Below are 11,910 nucleotides of genomic sequence, written 5' to 3'. Positions count from 1 at the left end.
CCTAAGGTCAAGAGATCAAGACCATCCTGGCCAACCTGGTAAAACCCCGTCTCTAACTAAAACTACAAAAATTAGCTGGGCATGGTGGTGCGCGCCTGTAGTCTCAACTACTTGGGAGGCTGAGGCAGGTGAATCGCTTGAACCCGAGAGGCAGAGGTCGCAGTGAGGCGAGTTGCACCACGGCACTCCAGCCTGGTGACAGAGCAAAACTCTCAAAACAAAACAAAACAAAAAGAGACCATTTTAACCACGCTTAAGTGTACAGTTCAGTGACATTAATACGTTCACATTGTACAAACATCATCACCATCCATCTCCAGAACATTCTCAGGTTCCTCAAGCTGAAGGACCTCTATCTGTAAAGCAATGCCCCCCTGCCCTCTCCCTCCAGGCCCTGGAAAGCACTCTACTTTCTGCCTCAGTGCATGTGACTCCTCTGGGTACCTCATCCAATTAGAATCATACAGGGCTTGTTCTTACGTTACTGGCTCAGTTCACCCGGCACGACGGCCTCAAGGTTCATCCACCCTGTAGCTTGTGGTGGGAATCTCCTTCCTTTTCAAGGCTGAATAATATTCCATTGTGTGGATGGACCACATTTTGTTTATCCACCCATCCCTCCACAGACGCTCCATTGTTTCTGCCTCTTAGCTCTGCTGAATAACGCTGCCGTGAACACAGATGTGCAAACATCTGTCAGCACACACCTGCTTTCCCTTCTTTTGCCTATATATACCCGGAAGTGGAATTGCTGGACCAAATGGTAATTCTGTTTCATTTTTTGACGCAGGTTTTGATCTACAACAGCTAAGGATGGGTAGACTTGGCGCCAAGGGTGGGTCTTCAGTGGGTCCCATTTGAAAGTGAGCAGTTATCCCACCGAAGGACCCATTGACCTGAAAGGCTGGTCCCATGGGCACTCACTGTCTTGTGAAGGGGGCAGTCCAAGCAACCCACTGCTGGGATAATTTGATTTTCTTTTAGACAGAATCTCGCTTTGTTGCCAGGCTGGAGTGATCTCGGCTTACTGCAACCTCTGACTCCCAGGTTCAAGAGATTCTTGTACCTCAGCCTCCCAAGTAGCTGGGACCACAGGCGCCAACACCATATCCAGCTAATTTCTGTATTTTGGGGTTTTGTCATGTTGCCCAGGTTGGTCTTGAACCTCCAAGTTCAAGCAATCTTCCTTCCCCGGCCTCCCAAAGTGCTGAGATTACAGGACTGAGCACCGCACCTGGCCAAGACACTTCTTGAGACAACCACCAGCCTGTGACTAGAGGGAAACTGAGTCAAGGTCTTCCAGAGGCATGCACCCCAGAGGGCCTAGCCACCCTGGGAGGCCCCTGGGGTTAGCACCTGCCTCTCTCTCCAGGGTAACATCGCGGCTCACCTCACAGCCTGGCGAGTGTCTCCCACAAACCAGATGCTTTGCCCGAGACTGGCAGTGAAGGCAGGGGCTCCACGCTGCCCCTCCCACTCGAGGAGGACCCTAGCTACCCCAGGAGGCCAGGTAGACAAGAGCGGGCCTTCCCAAGGCTTCGGTGTCCCCGCCTTGAGGTGCACCCCCACCAGCAGCACTTAGAAACCCTGACGCACACTCTCTCATTACCCCCATGGCAGCCAGTGGCAATGATTGAGGCTCAATCACATGTTTACAGCTGGAACAAGGGCGATTTCCCAGCAATAAGGCACTGGGCCACATCCAGAGCAACAGCCTGGTGGAAAGGCCTGGGCGAGGGCGGCTGGCTGGAGGAGAGGCGCAGTGGGCGGCTCAGGGACAGTACCCGGGGCAACAGGACCTCAGCGCAGTGCCAGGAGCCGGGGCTCACAGCCACTGAGGGTACCATGCGCAGTCTGAGGGGTCTGAAAAGTCCACCTGGGACCCAGGACTGTGAGGAGGGCTTTGAGGCGTGGCAGAAACTGGCACTCTTTCTCATCTGAGAGCTCAGTGGCAGTGGCAGTGGCACCCACCCCCACCAGGCCCCTACTCCCCTCAGCAGCCCCTCCTCAGCAATGAACCGTGGCCCTGCACTGCTCTACCTCGCCCCACCCACTGCCACCAGGCACCTGGCTCCCTGGGCCCCGCCCTGGGCTGGTTCAGACCCCAAAGCCAATGGGTGGCTGTTTGCTTGGCCTGGCTCCAGGAGGCCCATTTGCCACCCAGCTGGTCACCCAGAAATGCCTGTCACCCAAGTCCATGTGGCCCTGGCTATCTGGTAACTCCTTTCACAGCTTCTGGGCTCACAGGAGGGGTGGTCCACGGGGCTGAGGACAGGAACTGCACCCCAGGGCCCAGCCTCCAGGGAGAACAGTCTCCTCAACCTTTCATCACAGTCAAGGGCAGGAGGGCAGCAGACACAGCATGGACTGCACCGCGGGGCAGAGAAGGTGCAGACACACGCAGGGCTCCAGGGAGGCTTTCAGAACACGCCCTGTGGATGCCCAGAGCCCCAGAGGTCTAAAGGCCCACCCCGAGCACCCCACGCTCCTCCACCAGCTGGTGCCGTGGGGAAGGCCATGGCAACGACCATGCCAGGCTGTCCTCCGATGGGACCTGCATCCGGCCTTGATCTAGAACCAGATGGGGATCCATGAGCCTGCTGGGTCCCCAGGGGCGGGGTCTTAGGAAGGCAGGGATACTGTGGGCCAGAAAACAAGGCACAGCAGGGGAGCCTCTCCAAGGTGGCAGTGCTGGGACGAGGGGTCCTGGCAGAGGAGGGACCTGGTGGGGAGGCTGAGGGCAGGTGGCTGCTGGGGGTGCACCTTTGGAGGACCCCAGCACCACCACCTCTGCCCCTCCCTGGGACAGCAGCAGAGAGTAGGAGTGCTTGGGTTCGGAGGCCATTGAACCCTCCAAGGGTCCCCACGAGCCTCCCGGCCTGCAACCTCCTGCTGCCCAGCGCCCGCTCACTCACTCTACTCAAGCCTCTCTCACCCTTGTCCCCTCTGTTCCTTCTGTCCCTGGTGCCTGGCTCAGGACCCCATCTGCATTGCGGGTCCAAGGTGACCTTCCTAAGTGGCAGGCCTGACCCTGGACCCCATCCCAAAGCCGTCACTGGGCCCTTTCCCCTACTGCACGTGGGACCTGCTTTCCTCCCTGTGGAGTCCCTGTGTCCACCCACTCTGCTGCCTCCTCGCCCTGCATGGCGCCAGCCCCCAACATCACACACGCATCAGCTGGCCAAGCCCTCCCCGCCACCCTTACACCTCCACACCTTTGCACACGCAGGTCCTTCTGCCTGGCAAGCCTTCCCTCCCGATGTACCCCGCATACGGGCCCGCGCAGATGTCAGGGGGCCTTCTCACCTTCCACCGGTCTGCCCCACTGAACGCGGGTGCTGAGGGGCTACTTCTCCACCTGATCACACCCCCACTTTATGCTTGTTTCTATAATTGCCCCGCACACACCAGTGTGCGGGCACCTTCAGGCCCGGGAGCCCCACTGCAACCCCGCAGCGCCCAGCCCTTGGCAGGGGCTGGAACTGAGTAGCTGCTCAGTAAATATTAAATGAAAGAATTAATGAATGAAGCCCTAATGAAAGCTAAAAACAGACTACCCCTCCCGGGACTTGACCCACTTTTCAGCCTTCACCAGCTGCCCGGGAAAGCAACATTGATTCTCCGACGTGGAAAGCCAGCGCATCAATGAGCCTCTGATTGCACCCACCCTGCGCAGCACAGAGGTGCCCAGCAGGACCAGCGAGGACAGGGGAGGGAGGACCCGGCTCTCAGAGGGTCTGAGCACAGGCTGACGGAGATCTCCTGGCTCTGGGGTCATCTTCCCATTCTGGGCTCACTGAGCCTCTGTTTCCTCAAAGGTAAAGAGGGGTTCCCATTGTTGGCAAGGGTGAGTCAGACCAGGAGCCAGCACACTTTTTCAGGGCCAGATCGTAAATATCTTAGGCTCCATGGGCCAAGCCGCCTCTGTCGCAAACACTCAGCTCTGCCGCCGGGTTGTCGGAGTGGCCACAGATGGGACGGGAACCAGTGGGCTTGGCTGGGCTCCAGGAACACTCGGTTGTGGACACTGGGTCTTGACTTTCATATAATTTTACATATCACAAAATATTCTTCTTTTTTTCTAACCATTTTAAAATGTAGAAACCATTCTTAGTTTGCAGCATGGACAAAAGGAGACGGTGGCCAGATTTGGCCCACTAAATTAGATTATGGAAGACACCCTAAATGCAAGCCTGCCCTTCGTTCCCAGTATGATTGTGTGTTTCTGGCTATCTCCAAAAGGAGGCACTTGGAGATTTGATGTCAAAATAGTTGTTTTGTTTAGACATTAACTCAATATGCATAATTTGTTAAGTAGCTAAAACGTTTCAAGCAGTCAGGGGATTCTATAGACAGAGCTGGTTGGGACAAGGGTAGTGAGCTCCCCATCTCTAGGGGTGTGCAAGTGGAGTGGAATGACTGGGGCAGGAAAGTTGTAGGGAGTATTTAGGCATCAGGTAGGGAGTATAAGGAAGTGTCCTTCGAACACCAGATCAGGTACCGTATGGTGGCCTATGGCCTCACCTAGACCTGGAGGGCCTGGCCTTCTCTTCCTCTCCTGGCCCTGCCCCCAGACCCTGAGCCAGCATAGGGAACACTCATGCAGAGGTTAAATTAAAAGTCGATGCCCAATGTACTTGGCCACAGGCCATCTTGCTGTCTTAGTTTGAAGCCTCACAGTCAACCCTGAGACAAGCATTTGGGTACCGGGGGCATCTGTGGGAGGTGATTCCAGGACGCATGTGCAGGAATGGGGAAGTGAGACAGGGTGGAGGTGTCAGTGAGCAGGTTAACTCTGTGGCCACCAGGGCTTAGGCTGCCAGGGCCCTCTATGCGGTGGGGCAGAATGCACCTGGGAGCCGTCCCGCTGCAGGGCAAGGAAGCTAGGATATTTGTTCACCACTCCCATCACTTGTTAGTTGAGGATTTGCTCCAGGGCTGTTACCTCTGGCACTTCCGGCCTGCCCAGTGCCTGTAGGCCAAAGTATGGGACCACGGCCAGAGAAACCCTCAGCAGGACAACATAAGTCCCCAGTACCCTCCAGGGTGGGCAGGGGGCATAGTTCAGGAAATGCTGATGATCTAATTCATGCCGGCTTTTAGCTCCAGTCTTGCACAAAGCCCCTGCTGTAAATGGAAAACCAGACCTGGGCACCAACCTTAATTCTGTTCCTTTGAGTTGTGGGGCCGTGGCTGCGTGGCTGTGTGGCTGCGTGGCTGTGTGGCGACGTGGCTGCACCACGGGAGCTTAGCATCCTTGCTGGAAGATGAAGCCCAGAGTGCTCCTCTCTCAGGGCTGTCGTGAGGATTGAATGGGACCATGCACATGAGCAAGCGCAGCAGACAGATCCTGTATGTCACAGGCGCTCAGTAAGTGACAAGGTATTGCCTGGGCTAGGTGACTCTAGTGGACATTCGTTGGTCATCTCTCCTTTCTCCAGCCAACTGAGAGTCAGCTCTCCACAACTGCCTCTAACTCCACTCTAACGTGGCCATGATTGGCTTAAGTTGATCAACACCTCCTGCCCCTGGTTACAGGGATTGGTTGGGAAGGGGCATGTGACCTACTTTTAGCCAATAAAAGAGGCAATTTTAGGACTGTTTAGTGTTACTGAAATGGATCCTTTCTGCCCCAGAACGGAGTGGTGAGGAGACCTAAGGGTATGAGTTTGCAGTCCGGGCAGACACTTCACTACCAAAAGGGGAGCGTCTGGGCATGCTGGGGGCACCATTTGGATCCCAAGGATGAAGAGAGGCAGAATACAGCTGGGTCTGTGGTGACAGTCTTTTGAGCTGCTGGATCAAGCCTTACCTGCAGCTTCTGAACTCCTGCTTTACATAAGCCAATACATTTCCTTTATGTTGACGCCACCGGGAGTTGTATCCTTTGTTCTTTGCAACCTGATGAGTCCTGACAAATAGGGCATCTCCCTGGTTTCCTGAGACCCAAGAGTGGGAATGTAAAACATGAGATTCACTGAACGAACAGGAAGAACAAGGGCTTTCTAGTCTGGGGCCAGTGGGCGGACGAAGAAGAGGCTGGGAAGCTCAGCTGGCTTCCTGCTTATTGCTACAGCCAAGTCACTCTTGGCTCGGCTACTGTGACGCCCTGAGGACACCTCAGAGGCGCCTTGAATGACCACGTGGCCAGCCAGGCAGGCAGGGGCCTCGGTTGTAACCACAGGCCACAGAGGCAAGGTGAGGCAGCAAAAAGGTGGGCGTTCTGCACACACACGGGCCCACTCCGCCAGCGTCCGCTTGACAAGCACGCCTACGGAGGACACGCAGGGGCTCTCGCCTTCCCTCTGGATCATTTCAGTGTGAAGAAAACCTCCGGCGATGCAGCCCACGATGAGCTTTGCAAAGCCTGGAGACCTTGGGAGTCGCTCTTCGCCGGGGAGCTGTGGCGGGGGAGAGAGGCGCGTGGGAGGGAGGTGGAGGCTGGGCGGCCCGGGGCTTGCGGAGCTTAGAAATCTCAACTTTGCCTGACACAGTTAACACATTCGTGCTTCCAGAGACGCTGGCAAGGAGGATGGGGGTGAGAACTGCCAGCTTTTCCTTTCTGTGACAATAGTGAAATAGCCATCACGCGTTCAGCACTTAGCCGGCGCAACGCCGGCACTCCTGACAGCTTGGAGCAGGTGGTTCAGGACAAAGATGGTATACAGGGACACCAGAGGCCAGCTTTCAGGGTAGCAGGCTGCTGGGCGCATGGGTGGCCCGGTGGCCATAAGGCCCTGGATAAGCCCAAACAGAGACCAAGCACATGCCCAGAGCCCGCAGCAAGGCCTCTCTAATGCCTGGTGCTCAGAGGTGGTGAGCAACCTGCCCGGAGGCAGGAACAGCAGTACTTACGGAAAAGCGCCAGGGCGACGCACGCTCCGTTCAACAACCCCGAGTCCATCACAGGCCCATTTTACAAAAGGCTGAATCGGAGGCTGGAAGGCAGGGTGGTTCTTCCAAGTCATTCAGACTTTCTGAGACCCAGAGCAGGACAAATCCAGCTCCCCTTTCCTCCCTCGGCCAGGCACTCGCCCTCCTCAAATCTGCTCGCACCCACACTCCGAGCCACCGCCCCCTGCCCTGCAGAGCCCATCCCCCAAACCAGCCCCCAGCCCCTCTGCTCTGAGCTGGCTTGAACTTGCCCTCTGCTGTGTCCCCTCGTGGACCCAGCACCCAGGCGGGGTGAGAACTCCTTGGGCTCTGACAGTCGCAGAGAGACAAGCAGCAAGGCCCGAGGGGGACCCAGACACTGGTTGGAATGGGGGGACTCACTGGGCAGAGGTGAGCCGAGGCGTCCTGCCACTGTGCATGTGTTGAGCCTGACGCCTGCTCTTTGGGGCCCTGCTGGGGACATCCCTTGAAGCCCAAACATTAAGATGGACCCCTAGTTACTGGATTTCTTGATAGCATCCCCCTTCCCCAACACACACAGAGCCAGCAGCTGCAAAGCTGCTTTCGGGAGAGAAGCGAAGAGTGACCCTTCCCCTTGGTTCCCTCCTCCCTGCGGAGACCAGGATCCCCCTCCCTGAGCTCTCAGCCCACAGCAGCCTCCACAGCCTCACCCCGAGCTACTGGCAGGCCGCAGGCCCTGCATGGTGCAGGGAAGGGAGAAGCGTCTAGGGCACCCAGGTGGCCCTTGGAGCCGCCATCTGCTCCTCTCCTCCAAGCACGAGGGCTGCAGGGAGGAGCGTGAGCTGGCAGCGCTGGCAAGGACAGGGATGGGGAGGGCGCTGGGCTGAGCCAGGGACCCGTCCTGAACCCAGAGCAGGGGACACTCCGCGCACCACGTGGCCCCACAGGCCTGCAGACCAGGCGCGGGGCGGAGAGGGCGCCTCTGAGTTTCGTTTTATTTCATTTCGTAACAGTAGGCTGAACAAAGCACGCACAGCTGTGCGCCCGCCACACAGAAAGGACAATCACTAGCATTCTGTCCCGATTGTTTCAAGTCTTTCCCTTTTTTAGTGCAAAATATAGAAACATTACAAATAATATTGAAGTCCTCTGTGTGCCCCGGGGTGAGGTGGGGACCATCTGGGACCCATATTCTCTTGCTACCGCCACCCCCACTTCAAGGAAAGAAAACAAGCCCTGCTGGGGTGCATAGCGGGCCCACAGCCTGTCCCGGGAGTCCCCTCCTCCTGATGACGCAGGCAGCTGGTGCCTCTTGTCCCCGCACCACGGCCATGAGGAGGGCCTGCTCTCAGAGGACGCGGTGCAGGCGGGTTGTCTCCGCGCCTGGGAGACTCGGTCCCTCCACTGTCTGCTCTCCCAGCCTTCGCTGCTCAGCGTGCATCCCCGACGTCCCAAGGTGGCCTCGGTTCCAGACACCGCCTGCACATGTTCACACACCCTCAGGGAGGATGGCGTCTTTCCCATGAGCCTCTTTGATGGGTGAGAAAACTTTTTCCCATCTCCTTGGGCCCGCCCCAGCCACCTCGATACCCATCCTGAACCGTTGCTGGCAAGACCAATGCCACGATTGGCTTGGTGGTCACATGGCCACCTGCAAGAAACCAGGTGATCAGAGCAAATCAGGGTTCTCTTAGCAAGATGGAAGGACGGGCAAGGGGGTGAGGGGAAAGGTATCAGGCAGCAACACTCCACAGGTTGGCCACCCTTGCCAGGGAACAGCAGCCTGTGGGAGGCAGGAGTGCGAGGGAAGTCATATCATCCACGCCAAAGTCACAGCCTTGCACAGCACCCCACCCCACCACCGGGACTCCCTGTGTCGCCTCTACTACCAAACCACCCCCATGGCTCCACCCATGCGCCCCTCACGCCACTGCCCCACCCCCGGGACTGCATCCCACAGGGCTGCAGACTGCACTGTCCTCATCACTGCTCCTGACAAGGTATGTGGGCCCAGCTGGGCTGGACCAAGGCTGGCGTGGTATGTGGGGAGCGAGGGCAGGAAAGGGAGGCAGGACTGGGAACAAAGTCCAGTGTGGGCCAGACCAGGGTTTTGAGGAAAGATACCGAGACCACAGCCAGGGAGATTGGCCGCCCTGGCCAACTGCGGAGGGGCCGCCAATCAGAGGAGGAAGACGGAACCAGAGGTGGGAAGCAACAGCGAGGAAGAAAACTGGGTAAAGCAGGGGCGGGAGGGGTCCTGGAGTCACCTGCTGGCACCAAGTCCTGGCTGAGCAAGGGAAGGGGTCATCACAGGAACCCCACCAGCTTCATGGCTCCCCTGCTGTGGGTGGTCATCCTCCAGGTACTTTCTGCCTGGACATTGCCAAGAAAAATGAGGATGTTTTGGGATGAGGGCTCTGCGTTCATTAGAATTAGATTTGGCTGCAAAACAGGAGGCATGGAATAGCACAGGATTCAACACTCAAGGATTTATTTTCTCCAGTAAAATCGTTCGGGAGATAAGCCATCCAGGGCTGGCAGCTCATCAAGGATCCTGGCTCCTTCCATGCGTCTATCTTTTCCCATACCTTCAGCATGTAATTTCCATCACTCAAAAAAATCTCCTGGTCTAAGAAAGATCCCAGAACTCTAGCTATTACATCTTCATCCCAGACAGCAGGAAAGAGAAAAGCAGGAATGCCAGGGGCGGAGTGGCCCACTTGTCTGCTCCCTCTGAGAAGTCAAGCTAAGAACTTCCATTTCCTGGTAAAACTGAGTAACACGGATCAGATTTACCCTCCAACTTTACACTCGACACCCCCACACATGCACACATATGAAATTACGGTTTTCAGACACTGGATGAAAGGTAGCTCAGAAGAATGAGCTCAAAGCAAACATAAGCAAACCCTCTGACTAGCCCTGGAGAGAATTTCCAGGCTATATTCTCAGTAAGGAAAATAGAGAGCCCCACGATGTCTCTGAGTTGGAACGCAGAGTTCAGAGAACACAAGACACCTACGATTCATAGTGTAGGACACCAGAGGTGAGAATGCTGCACAGAGCGGAAGAGTTTCAGAGGTCTGCAGGGGCTTCTCTTCCAATCTTTAGCTAAGGATTGATCAGTGCACAAGCTTGAGGAAGCTACCAACACTGAGGAAGGGGCAATCAGAAAGGAAGAGGCAGAACAATCACACCGCGGAATGAAAATAGTTTATCTTCCCACTGGCCAGAGTAGAAAGACCTCCTCACGATAGACCGTAGAGTGTTCAGAAGGGTATTGCCTTGGTCATGGGGTCAAATTAGCCTGAGACTAAAGGCTGACCTGGATCTGCCTCCAAAGCTTAAAAGTAAGTCTTGAACAAACTGTCTCTGAGTAACTCAACTGTATCTTAGAACAAGGCCAAAAAACCTCCAGGACCTAACAAACTAAAATGACAATGTCTGGCATCCAGTAAAAAATTACCAGGCATGCAAAGAAGGAAGAAAATGTGGCCCATAAGAAGAAGAAAAATGAAACAGCTCTGGAAATGACCTGATGATAAAATGAGTAAAATCATTGGTAAAATAGGTATATTTTCGGGAAGGTAGCAGAAATCATACGCATGAAAAAGAAACAAATAGGCCAGCCATGGTGGCTCACACCTGTAACGTCAGCATTTTGAGAGGCTGAGGTGGATGAATCACCTGAGGTCAGGATTTCAAGATCAGCCTGGCCAAGATGGTGAAAACCACTCTCTACTAAAAATATAAAATTAGCTGGGCATGGTAGTGCATGCTTGTAATCCCAGCCACTTGGGAGGCTGAGGCATGATAATCACTTGAACCCAGGAGGGGGAAGTTGCCAAGATCGCACCACTGCACTCCAGCCTGGTGACAGAACAAGACTCCATCTCCAAACGAAAAAGAAGAGAAAAAGAGACAAATAGAATATATTTTAAAAGACCCAAATTGAGCTTTTAAGAGTTAAAAAATAAAATGTGCAAGATAAAAAATACACTAGATTAGATAAGATTAACAACAGATTATATGGGATTAACAGAAGATTAAACACTGTAAAAGGAAAGATTGAATATAAAGATATGGCAATTGAAACTATTCAACATATAACCGTGGAAAATTACTGGGGGAAAAATGAACAGAGGATAATTGAGTTGTGGGATAACATCAAGTGGCCTGACACATGTGTAACTGAGTCTTAGGGAGGAGGGAGTGGCTCACTCCTGTAATCCCAGCACTTTGGGAGGCTGAGGCAGGTGGATCACGAGGTCAAGAGATCGAGACCATCCTGGTCAACATGGTGAAACCCCATCTCTACTAAAAATACAGAAAATTAGGTGGGCATGGTGGCGTGTGCCTGTAATCCCAGCTGCTCAGGAGGCTGAGGCAGGAGAATTGCCTGAACCCAGGAGGCGGAGGTTGTGGTGAGCCGAGATCGTGCCATTGCACTCCAGCCTGGGTAACAAGAGCGAAACCCCATCTCAAAAAAAAAAAAAAAAAAAAAAAAAAAAATTGAAGACATAATAATCAAATTTTCTTCTAAATTTGATGAAAATAATGTATCTACAGTTCCAGAGCCCCAATGAACCTTAAGCAGAAAAAAAGAAACAGAAAGAAAACTATACCAAGCCACGTTAATAACCAAAGTCTGAAAACTCATAAAAGCAGAGTAAAAAGACACGTTATGTAGAGAAACAAAGAAAAGAATGACAACAGACTTTATGTTGGAAATAACCCAAGCCAAAAGAAAATGGAGCAACATCTTTACTGAAAGGAAAAAAAAACAACCTAAAACATAACATTCAGCAAAAATATCTTTCAAACATGGAGGTGAAATGGAGCCTTTTTCAGACCTTTGAAATCAGAGGGAATTCACCAACAGCAGTCCAGAATTAAATGTGAAAGGGAATCCTTCAAATAGAAGGAAAGTTATACCAGAAGGAATCTGAATCTACCCCAAAGAATAAAGAACACCAAAAATGGCTATTATGTAGAAAAATATAAAAGACTTTGTTTTATGTTTTTAAAGATCTCTTTACAAGACATGTAACTTTC

The sequence above is a fragment of the Saimiri boliviensis genome, chromosome 2, assembly GCF_048565385.1.
Source record: "Saimiri boliviensis isolate mSaiBol1 chromosome 2, mSaiBol1.pri, whole genome shotgun sequence".
Taxonomy (NCBI): Eukaryota; Metazoa; Chordata; class Mammalia; order Primates; family Cebidae; genus Saimiri; species Saimiri boliviensis.
The sequence above is the reverse complement of the archived record's forward strand: the minus strand, read 5'-3'. Positions refer to the sequence as shown.